This window comes from Mesocricetus auratus, unplaced genomic scaffold (genome assembly GCF_017639785.1).
Source record: "Mesocricetus auratus isolate SY011 unplaced genomic scaffold, BCM_Maur_2.0 Super-Scaffold_100014, whole genome shotgun sequence".
Taxonomy (NCBI): domain Eukaryota; kingdom Metazoa; phylum Chordata; class Mammalia; order Rodentia; family Cricetidae; genus Mesocricetus; species Mesocricetus auratus.
In genome coordinates, this window is record NW_024429197.1 from 71,484,387 (window position 1) to 71,497,034 (window position 12,648).

General features: G+C 39.3%; 1 protein-coding gene and 1 long non-coding RNA gene across 5 annotated transcripts in view; one reads left to right on the plus strand and one right to left on the minus strand.

Annotated features, from left to right (window-relative positions):
- Window positions 1-12,648, plus strand: part of Astn2 (astrotactin 2) — a 972,600-nt gene that overhangs the window by 784,792 nt on the left and 175,160 nt on the right. The gene's annotated exons all lie outside the window — the stretch shown is intronic.
- Window positions 3,140-7,756, minus strand: LOC121144045. The gene is made up of 3 exons (XR_005881389.1): window positions 7,517-7,756; window positions 5,813-5,935; window positions 3,140-3,360 (listed from the first exon to the last, which is right to left on the minus strand). It is a non-coding gene; the product is annotated as an uncharacterized LOC121144045 (long non-coding RNA).

Here is a 12,648-nt window from a genome sequence, read left to right on the forward strand (position 1 = left end):
TGCATACCAGTTCTAGGTACTGGGCTTCAACTTGTCAGGGAAATTTCTCCAGCTTAACAGATAAGGATACTGAAACTCAGAGAAGTCTATATTAAGGTCTATATTATGCCAAACGAGCAGGAGTAGAAGATGATGTCCCTCCTATGTGCCAAATTCAGCCTGTTGCCCGATTTTGCAAACAATGTTTCTATCAATATACTAGTATCTGTTGTTGTTTTCTTGCTACAGTGACAGAGTTAAGCACACACACACACACACACACACACACACATCCCCTTCTAGCCCTTAACATAAAGTGTTTACAAAGCCATTATATATATTAAAAGACACTGGAAGGAAGGGGAGAGAAGTATGTCAATGAATCAGTGGGTAGAGGCACTTGTCATTAAGTCTGATGACTCAAGTTTAATGCTTGAGACCCACATGATGGAAGGAGAGAGCTGACTTTGAAAAGTTGTCCTCTGACTTCCACACTTGTGCTGTTGGAAATGTGTGCCCAGCCACACACACACACAAACAAATGTAATAAAACAGTATGTGACACACATACAGGGTAGAAATATTGATAATAATTAACTCCAAATGTGTGCCTAATACTTCAAAAATTATGTTATGTGTATTAACATGCTTCCTTACTCTTTTTCCCTACAGCATGTTTAAAGAATGCACTATTATGTTAATTTCATAAATTGAAAATTCAAAATCCTGAGCTTTAGAGCTAAATAAATTTTCTGTGGTCATAAAGCTATTGAATTGAAGGGTGAGTACTGAAACTCAAGATGGCTAATTGAAAGTTAAGGTTTGGGGCTGTAGAGATAGCTCAACAGTTTTGAGTATGTAGTGCTCTTACAGGAGACCTGAGTTTGGTCCTCAGAGTCTTCATAAAGATTTCACAGGAACTAGAACGCCCATGCATATAGTCACACAAAGACACACAGAGCTACACAATATTTAAAAAAATATAATCAAAATTGAAAAGAAAGTTAAGAATGTAAAGGCAAGTTTCCTGAGTCTAAAATTTGCATATGTAATAAGTCACTCTTGGAATACTTGTAAAAGACCAAGGATAGAGTGAGGGGGCTTGTTGATAAGAAGGGTTCCAGTGGCAGAGAAAATGGAGGCAACTATAACTAAAATTTACTATTTAAATGTGGAAAGCTGTCTACTCAAAATGGGAAAACAGTAAAGGGGTTATATGGATGAGTTCTGAGTAAGTTTGAACGCTGTGTTAAAGAATACTGGGTCTGAAAGCTGTATGGAGTAGTTTAAGATTTGGGTCAATGCAAAGGTGTCACTAGATGTGAAGTTTCGGCTAAACACTACAGCAATATTGGACATGAATTTCAAAGGCCAGAACTACTTTTTGAGCAGTGCTATTAATGTGAGATTTCTTTATCTTTGCTTTAAAATGTTTTTGGATCATCATCCGCAGAAAGTTCATGTGTGTGTGTGTGTGTGTGTGTGTGTGTGTTTTCATGTGTGTAGGGCTGTAAGTGTCTGTGGAGGTATATATGTATGAATGTTTATGTGTCCTTGTAGAGGTCAGAAAATAACCTCGAGTGTCATTCCTCAACACTCTACTGTTTTGCTTTTGACACAGGGCCTCTCTCTGGTCTGGAACTCCACAAGTAGGCTAGGTTGGCTGGCTAGTGAGCCCTGGGGATCCATCTGTTTCTGCCTTCCCAGATCTAGAATTATATGCACATCACCATGCCTGGATTCTTTTTAAACATGGATTCTAGTGATCAAACTCATGTGTGCAAGGCAAGCACTTTACCAGCTGAGCTATCTTCCTAGCCCAGAATTATGCATTTTTATTATTGTTTTTCCTAGGAAAGAAATCCATGGCATCAGCAACTTCCCTGACTGTTCTTCCTTCAAATGTTAAACTGTTCAAATAAGTGGATCAGTTAAATGGGAGAACTATAGCAGTAGTCTATTTTTTGTGATGTTTGGGGAGAGTGGGAACTGAGTTCAAATAATTTAGTAAATATTGACTAAGGATCTCTTAGGAGTTAAATATTGTTTCAAGCACTTGGGATATATCAGAGAGCAAAGTTGACATACATCTCCTTCATATGGAAGCTTTATTTCTTCCAGAATATGTACAAGGAAAAGAAAATGAGCAGTTTAATAAATAATATGAGAAGGTAGATAGAAAGAGTATGAATAGGAGAGATGTATATGTGTAGTTGAATATAGAGTTCTGGGTCTCAAGTATCTCAAAAAGTTTCAGAATCACTGAAAAGATATGGAATATAGTCATGAAAATGCAAATTCATGGCCTCTTTAACCAATTGTGTTTCTCTAAGAGCTGAGAACCTGTCTTTCTCTGAGTTTCCCAGATTCATTCTAACAATACACTTGACATTCTTGGACCAAAACTTTGCTTCATACATTTTTGCCATTTTGAAATTCATACAAAGAATTCTTTGTTTACAGATTAAGGAAGTCAAATGCGTCTTACAAATAGCTTAAATTTTCCCTGCTATTATGGGCCACTTCTTGTCCATCTCAGATTCTGAGAAGGAGGTGAGCTGGCTAAGAGTCAGCCTGTCAGGAAGTCCTTGGCAGCAGGGAAAATCAAAGGACAGGAGGAAAGTAATCACATATTACTCAACACACATGGTCAATTACAAAAAAGGAACTTAATGTTTGGCTTGCCTACTTACAAAACTGGAAAACGAAGTTCTTTCACAGGACTAGAAGACTACCAAATTAAAAAAAAACCCATACAGGACAAAAAGTGTTACCAAATGAAAACTCGTTTGCATGTCAGAGAGTAGAGCAATTTGACGGGGCATTGGATTTCATTATTAAGAGTCATGAGTAGAACAACGAGCTGTCTCTTCCCTGTACTTCAGCAATAACATTTACTGGGCACTGCAGCCAGGCCAGGATGCACTTAGCTCGCAGAACCCTCACCTCAGCTTCACATGTGCTTATCCCCAGTGTCTTTCTTTTCCCCGCATGAAAATATAAGCAGTGAGAAGATTCATTGCTGATCCTAGCTGGTAGAGTCAGGATTTATCCTTAGCACCTGGCTGCTTCTTATTTTGCTAACTGTTTCCTTCCAGATTATACAATAAAGTGTAATAAATGGCTGCCTTACATGTTCTAAAGACATAATCACCTCTTTCTGTTTACCGTTTTTCAGCCACCATCTCTTCTTTACTTATTGGCCAGATTCGGGAAAAGTGAACCACAAATCTGTCTGCCTTGAATCATGGTTCTTCACCCTGGCTCACTCCAGTTACTCAGCTTCTCCCATTTGTATCCCCGGCAGACCTCTGTGCTTTGTCTGCCATGTGAGGCCTCATCTGTCTTCTCATGGTGCTTTCCATCTCGTCTTCCATTATCCTGAAGCCAAAGGAGCATCTGTCATCCACATTGTTCCTTTCTAGCTTCTGCATCACTACCCACCAGTAACCCATTAACAGATCCTGTAGATTTGCCTTCTTTTAAAGGACTTCCCAAACGTGTCCATTTTATTCAGCCTGAACCGAGTCTTCTCTCTGCTATTTAGCTAGCAATGATTCTGTCCCCTTAAGTACATCCTTTTTGTTTGTGTAGGAAAATTGATATTTTCAATACTAAATATCTCACACACAGTTTCCTGTTTACATCCCTTATTAATTTCCATTTGCTTTTCTGGTCAAGACCAAAGTCATCAACACGACCTATGAGGGGCTATGGGGCTGGTTATTCCTACACTTACCCCTTCCTTGTTGCCTTGTTCTGTCCTCCAGTCATAACAATTATCTTCCATTTCCTGAAAACACTTTGATTTATCAATACAAAAAGATTCTGCATATGCTATTCCTTTGAAGATACATATGCCTGCCTTCCCAACTCATACTCTTAGTTTTGCTCACTCGTCAGTTGGCCAAGACTTTTTATTTGCTGAATCTACCCTCCTGCTTGTCCATTTATTTTTCTCGTCTCTGTCTTGTTCTTCTATAGCAGTTATCACAGTTAGTAGCTCTTGATTTTATTTGTTTGTTTGTGATTGTTTCGCTGCTATCTGTGTTTCTTCCTATACATTGTATTATTTATGATCACATAAAGCTTTTGGGAAATAGAGAATGAATGAAGGAAGAAAGAAAGGAAGGGAGAGTGAGAAAGAAAGAAAGGAAGGAAGAAAGAAAGAGAGAGTAGGTGGATTCAGGAACAGACAAGATTATGTAGGCATTTAATTCTCCCTCCCTCCCTCCCTCCCTTCCTCCCTTCCCGCCTCTCATATGCATGTCATAGCAGAGTAGGATGTCCAGGTGTCTGGTGATTTCCTGAATCATTTTCCTTTTTTGAGACAAATTTTGTGACCTGAAGCCTACCATTTTGGTTAGGTTGGCTGGCCAACAAGCTTCTGGGATTTCCCTATCTCCATCCTCCTGTGATGAGGTTACTGCCATGAACAAAAAGATGCCTGGCTTTTCCCTGAGTCCTGGAAATTTGAACTCAGGTCTTTGCTTTCCCAGGAGGAAGCACTCATATTTACTCAACCATCTCTCTATCCCTAGGTGTGTGTGTGTGTGTGTGTGTGTGTGTGTGTGTGTATGTGTGTATGTGGTCATTGTTGTTGCTGCTGCTTGATACAGTCTCAATAGGGTGATCCCAACTGGCTTGTAAATTCATATGTAGACCAGGTTGATCTCAAACTCATAGATTCACCTGCTTCTGCCTCACACATGCTGGAAGTAAAGGCAAGTACCACCATACCCAATATCTATAATTTTTATTCTTTTCTACAACATGGAGCTTATGATTGACCAAACTCAGTTTTTGAATTTTTTCAGTGCTCTCTCTGAGAACTCTCTTCTCCCCATAAAAGGATACTTTGCCTGCCACTTAGTTAAAATATTTTCCTATACATTTGGGAGATGACTTCAAGAGGTCAGAGACAGAACCAACTATATTTTACCAGTGGTTTATATACAATATAGTGTATGATACATAGTAGAAACACAATAAATATATTTAAATGAGAACAAATAAATGAAGATTATTAAATGTCAGCAATTTGCAGTAGTGTGTCCACAGTGTACTTTCACTACCCAAACTACCTCAATTATCTCAATAGTGTTTTACGTTTATCTTCATTTTATAGAAAAAGCTACTTAGGCTAAAAGCATATGACAACCATTCCTTGAGGTCCAAGCAAATGCCAGAGCCAGAACAAGAATCCACTTTCCAGCTATTCTACAGCAACTCTTTTACCACAGCACCATCATTTATCTGAGGGTGCCATGAGGAGACTTCCCCAGCCAGAGAAGTGTGAACTTTCAGAAACAGAGCAAACTGTAGGCCCCATCCCTGCTGGAGTTTAGCCCTCTTCATCCAGGGGGCTCTTCTTGGGTCATTGGACAACTTGAGTCAGTAGTGTGCCAACGACCCAAAGAGAATTAAATAACAATCCAACTCTCTGTTTAGATTTATCTCTAATCTAAGAGGAAGAAGAAAAATTGATTCCAGATGTACCTCACATTGTGTCAGGCATGTGCATTTGAAGACACCAGTTATACAAATTGCTATTCTATATAGGGTCTTTCTTGTCAACAGTCACTGATTCCCTGGCACCTTCGAGCAAATAGAATTTTAGGCTATAAATTATACCCTGAGCTGAGAGGAAGGACATGAGGAATGTAGCTGTTCCTTGCACCTTGAGGTATTGTTCTTGTTCGGTTTTGTCTATACATTATATCACTTTTGGGGAACACTGTCAAATTCCAGAATCTTCTGTCACCTTAAAGTTAATCTTGTTCAGGATATCATAATGGATATAAACACAATATCACAGTGGGTTTCCATTTACCTGTTACTGAATTTCATCATTGAACAGCTCATCCGAAGCGTGCCTCTTTAGCCCTTTTATCTATTTTGAAAAAAATATCCTCATTCATTAGGTGACATTTTGGGCAAATGTTAAAGTCCATATCTGTAAATGATAAACATAAAATCACCTTAACATCACTACCAAGCATCCCCAATTAACAGTAATTTCCTCACATAGTCAGATTCAGGTGTTGTCCAGGGTTAACAGACTGTCTTATATTTTTGTTTCCAGATTATTTGTTCAAACTGAGACATAAATGAAACCAACATCAAATGTTCTGGCTGACTTTTATGAGGCTCTCTTCTACTCTATAGCATGCTCTCTTTCTCTTTCTGTCAATATCTGAAGATAAAACTCAATTATTTGTCCTTTAGATATCTCCATAGCTTGGATTAGTTTGATTTCAATTCCATTGTGCTGTTTAATATGTTCTCCTGACCTTTTGTTTCTAGTAATTCTATTGTAAATCTAGAGAGTTGACCACACTTGTGTTTGTTTTGACGTTTACAGTTTGTTTACGGTATCTCAGCAAAAGCAGTACTAGTCCACCTCTAGATCTATTGACTGAACAGAAGAATTGGAACTTTGTGTGTAAGTGAAGGTCTGCCTTTGACAAGGATGAATATGTCATCAAGCCCTTTTGTTCCCTGTCTTCAGTGTAACTTTTGGAAGGCATCTGAGTCCTACTTGTCTCAGATATGACATGAATCCTAATTTCTGAGGTTATTGCACTAAGTGAGTTGAATAATAGCATGTTGAACCTTGTGCATCATGTAATAAACACTAAGTAAGAACAAGGTGATACTTGTCTTGCATTTTACCCTTTCTCCTTTCCCTCTTGGTCCTTTCAGTCTCTGTATTTTCATATATTTTTATGGCATCCAGATCAATCCATCCCTATTGACGGATTCCTTGCTGTCCTCCCCTGAAGGAAGTTATGACTAAATATCACCGGTAATGGCTCTGGTTGTCAGTGGTCCCCAGTAGCCATCCCTCAATCACTAAAAGTATCCCTGTACGTTTACTGTCCTTAGCCAGAGGTAATGGCAAACTGTTTTAACATTATCTTTTGGAAGGCAGAGGCAGGTGGATAGCTGGGAGTTTGAGGCTAGCCTGGTATACAGAGAGAGTTCCAGGACAGCAGGAATCACACAGTGAGACACTGTCTCAGAAAACAAAACAAAACAAAAACCAAAAACCAAATGGAAATAGCTACTGTCCTTGATGTTTCTCATTAGATGCAAATCATTACTCAACGTTACACACTTTAGCTATTTACTTAATAGAGCTTATGTGTTTGAACAAGGAAAATGAGAGCTCACATGTAAGTTTTCTCACAAAATGTCTGTGTGTCAGCATGTTTAGATGTATGCATTTTAAAGCCCTTGTTTCATTATAGTAAAATGGGTTTTGAAATACCCGCTTTTGACAATTGTCTTGCAGAGTAGTTAGTAATCCATGGACAATGCCTAGTAGAAGAAACATGCAGAAGAAGATCAATAGCTTAGCCATCTCTCCTGCTTCTAATGGATTGTGCTCAGATGTGTGTCCCCATCTTAGGTCTCAGCTGGATTTTCTTTTTGTCTGGTATTCATTCTTGGTTCTTGAGCAGTTTTTAATTATGCAAGTTCAAGTTTTTCTTTGAACTCACCTTAGTTTACTACTACTTAGTGTACTACTTACCTTGTGCTGCTATAATAAATTAATGGAGACTGGATACTTTATTGAGAACAGAAATTCATCTTCTTGTGGTTCTGATGGTTAGGAAATCCAAAAACAAGCTTCCAGAAGAATTGATGACTACCAAGGGCTACTGTCTGTTTCTAAGATGGCAGGCCTGCTGTTTCTCTAGAAGGAATGAACATTGAGACACTGTGATAGCTGGAGCTGAAGAAAGCATTTCTTTCCACCTCAAGCTCCATCATAAGGGAGAGAACCCTATTCACAATGGCAGTTGCCTCATATCTCAATTACCTACCAAACCATGCCCCTTTGTTGTCACAAAGACATGATTTCACTGTGTAACCCAGGATGACTTCAAACTCATGATCCTCCTGCCTCAATCTCCTGAGTACTGGATTTGACAGGTATGATCCACCTTGCCCAGCAGAGTGTATCTCTTAATACTGTTTTATTGGGATCAATTTTCAACATTAATTTGGGAGCCATTATTGAAACTACAGGTTACATAATTTTCTGCCAGTCAATCACACTAGTTCCTAAAAGAAGTTATTCAGCTTCTAAGTCCTTAATGTTTTATATGTCAGTTATGAAGAGTTAAGACACACAGATATTCTGTTACTGCCCTTCATTGTCAAAGATAAATCTTTTTGTTTAATTTCTACCCGACTGCCATTTCCCCTCTCTCCTCTTCTATCAGTCCCTCCACTCACCCACACCCATCCACTACTACCCCTCTGTTTCTTTTCAGAAAAAGGTGTGCCTCTGATGGATATCATCTAGCCTTGATACACCAAATTACAGTGAGACTAAGCACCTCCCCTCCTATGAAAGACTGGACTAGGCAATCCAGAGGGAGGAAACAGTCCCAGAAACAGGCAACAGATTCAGAGACAGCCCCTGCTCCCCTGTTTGGAGAAGAACAAGTTACACAACTGTAACACATGTGCAGAGGCCAGTCAGTCCTCTAAAGGTGTCCTGGTTGTCTGTTCAGTTTCTGTGAGCCTCTATGCCCCAGGTTAGCTGAGTCTGTAGGTTTTCTTGTGACCCAATGGCTCCTGCAATCCTTCCTCCCCACTTTCATAGGATTACCCAAAATAGGATAAATATTTCTTTTAGGTTTTGGGTTTGTTCAGTGTCACAACTTTTATGACCATAAGCCTAGTAAAGATTTAAAATATAACTTTTAACTGAGTTAAGAAAACTGAAGCCCAGGAGGAAAATTCATCTGCCTCAAAGCCTGTTAGCATATCCTCCTGCTTTTGTTCTATCTTTGACCACACGTGTAATGTTAAGGGCCTCTGTCATTACTGGGTCCTTCTACTATACCTTGTCATGGACAAATTTCTTTGCTGGCAAATGCTCTTTATTAAATATGGAATCCCTCCTGTTACTATGCTCTTCCTTACCTCTCACATCTCAGTTACTTCTCAGCCTATTAGAAGTCAAGGTTTGTCCACCATCCAACTGACACTTTCATCAAAAAAACTCAGCAGAGACCTCTGATTCTCCAGCTCCAATTATACTTCTTCACTCTTTTAGCAGGCATACATCTATGTTCAGAATAGTTTTTGACTTGTTGCTTCAACTTTTCTTACTATAATTTGACTAATTTCTCTGAACAACTAAAGAAATTATTATTGATTCTCTTTAAAAAATATCAGATGCCTTGACAATAATGGAAGCTTGCTCTAATCTGAATCTTGTTTTTCATAATTTGCTGTCTTTAAAAAAATTAGATGGGCTCTTGGATGATAGTTCAGGTAGTCATCAATCTGATTACAGGGAAAGGCCCCAGAGAAGCTAGGTAACAAGGAGAACCCTAAGAGAGACATACAGGGCAAATAGACAAGATCTCCTGAGAAAAATGGGAGCTGGGGGGGGGGGAGAAGAAGAGGAGGGAGAAGGGAAGGAGGGGGGAGGGGGGAGAAGAACATGAAGAAGGAGATGGTCAAGATGGGGGAAGGACTGAGAGGGAGAGCAAGGAAAGAGATATCTTGATTGAGGGAGTCATTATGGAGCTAAGGAAATTCCCAGGAATCCACACGGGTGAGCCCAGCTAAGACCCTAAGCATCGCTGAAGAGGGTACAAGCACTGGACCAAGCTCCCAGAGTCCAGTGGAAGTCAGGAAGAAGCAATAATATGAACAAAAGGTTCAAGACTGTTCTGGGGATACCTACAAAAACAGCTGACCTGAGTTAGTGGGAGCTCACTGACTCTGGACTGACAGCAGGGGAACCTGCATAGGACCAAACTAGGTTCTCTGAATGTGGGTGACAGTTGTATGGCTTGGGCAGTCCATGGGGCCATTGGCAGTGGGACCAGGATTAATACCTAGTGCTTGAACTGACTTTTTAGATTCCATTCTCTTTTGAGGATACCTTGCTCATAGGTGGGAGGACATTGCTCCTGCCTCAAAGAGATGTGCCAGACTTCATTGACTCCCCATGGGAAGCCTTACACTCTCTAAGGAGTGGATGGGGTGGAGTGAGGGGAAGGTGGGGAGAGCTGGAGGAGGGGAGGGAGTGGGAATTGGGATTGGTATTTAAAATGAAAAAAGATTGTTTTAAAATAAAAAACATGAAAAATAGATAGGAGACCAATGGTAGAAACATAGTTGTTACCATGGGAAAATAGTGTTATTAAAGATGCTTACTCCTCACTCCAGGGCTTCCCTGGCCATTGTATCCTAAATGCACTTGTACCTAGTTTGAATGGAACTGGAGCTAGATATATAATGGTGTAGAGCAACAGTGTAAATGTAGATAGGATCATTTTCTTATTTTTAATATATTCAATGTGGTGTTAGCTACATCTAAGATAGACACACATTTTAGAGTTTTAGAGGCTTAGTAACATGTCATTGAAAGCATCTTGGCTTTGGAGTCAGATAGATCTATGTTCCAATTGTGACTTCTTACTTCTATGCTGGATTGCATTGCATATGTGACAATACGTTAAAACTCCATGGCCTCATCTCTTTTGGAAGATAAAGATCACACAGGGCTCCTACATATTATGGTGAGCATGAAGAAAATGCAGTACACAAATGAGATCTAAGTCAGAATTCTGTTTTGCCACACACTGCGGGGATATAATTTCATTCCTCAAAATCTGAACAGGAATGCTATGATAATGGTATTTAACTCACAGAGTTGTTAGACTAAATAAGATTATGTTAGGAAGCATTTAGCAAATTCCTTGTACATTAAATACTTGATGTAAATCAGTTGCAGCTTCATTCCTCGTTCTTTACATTCTTCGTATCCCCCCCTCTTATTATTTGTTTTTGCCCTCTTGTCATCTTGAGCTCTTGCCTCTGATCAAAGCATCTAGAGCAGAGTACATACAATAAATAGCAATTTCTTTACCTTCACAACATTCACTTATTTTAACAACAAACGAATAGTCGGCTCATAGACACAAGAAACTCATTCTGTAGAGGTTGTTTCCATTGACATTTTCCAATAGAAAATAAATAGAATTAAAATACTAAGATAATTCTAGGTGAATAGAGATGTGTCTATAATTGCTTATATATGTGCCTAGCTGCTTTTATTCCTCTATTTACTAATATACTTTGATCTGTAGACTGTTCCTATTTAAGACATAGGCAGTAGTTATTAAATTATCAAGCATATGTCTATGAGAAGAAAAGTGAATAGGCCTGGCATTATTTTAAGGCATTTTATGAATGATACAGTGGTCCTTACAGAGTTAGAGATGAATATGTACATTTTGTTGGGCAGCGGTGGCACGCGCCTTTAATCCCAGCATTCTGGAGACAGAGGCAGGCGGATCTTTGTGAGCTTAAGGCCAGCCTGGTCTACAGAGTAAGTACTGAGACAAGTTACAAAGCTACACAGAGAAACCCCATCTCAAAAAATCAAAGAAATGTATACACATTTAAATGTGTTGAAAGCAAAGTGCTTCCGTGTGCAATGAGATGAAGCTACTTGTGTCAATATTTGAACCAAGAGTCTTGTTCCAGTACCCATACTCTCGACTCCTATATTCGTCTGTCCACCAAGTATGCATTACATTTTATTCATTCTGGGTTTTCAAATTGTCTTGAATGAAATGTATTTGTAATAAATCTTATAAGATTCTTGCTCATTAAAAGTCTGGAGTGTGGCTCTATGGTAGAGCACTTGCCTCCTTTGCATGATGCCCTTGTTTTAAGCCCAAGTGTTGCCCAAGAAATAAAAAAGAGTTTCTCTATTCATAACTTTTTCATTAATTTGCAAACCTTCCTTTCAAATTCCAAAGTAGTAGGCTTAGTACAGGTCTAGACCTTCCTAATTTTTCAATCCTTTAATACAGTTCCTCATGTTGTGGTGACACTCAACCATACAATTATTTTCATTGCTACTTCATAACTGCAATTTTGCTACTGTTATGAATTGTAATATAAATGTCTTATATTCATGATATTTGATATGTGACTCCCACTAAAGGGTCATTTTGCACGCAAAGTGATCACAACCCACAGATTGAGACCCACTGGTCTAGATTATGCATACCCCTTCCTGTGCACTGAATTTTCTCTTAATACCTCATCTCCCACTTATAGTCTCATCTATGATATATCCACCAACAAAGGAATCTTCTTCTCTTGGATACTTCCTGCAGGATCATCTCAGAGTACTGGAAAATGAGGTCACCAATGGCCACAGAAGAAAAAATTGCCATTGACTTCAGCTAACATTTAGCTACGTAAATTCTACAGTGTTAGAGAAATCATCCCCTTGAAGCCTTTCCATCCGCCTCTCATCCCCAGATGTTCTTACCGCAAGGGAGATGTTACTATCTGTCAGATGATAGAAAGTTTTAGAAGATGGGTATTGTCTGTTGGGTGGGGTTAGTGGCTTCCTTAGGAAAAATATATGTGTTCCATCCTATGTTCCCTTTCCAGGACTGAGTGGGCCAGGGACAACGCCTTGTAGAAGACACTTTGAGAGTAGGAGCTCAGATCTGTCCAAAACTAAGAAGCCTTTGGCAGTTCAAGGTCACAGGGCAAGATGCCTTGGGAAGATGACTCACAGTTAGATGGATGAGGCTACTGATATGGCTATGTCTTCTCCCTGGAGTTATAACTGATGTTTCCTATTGTTCATAATTGGTCTGCTATTCA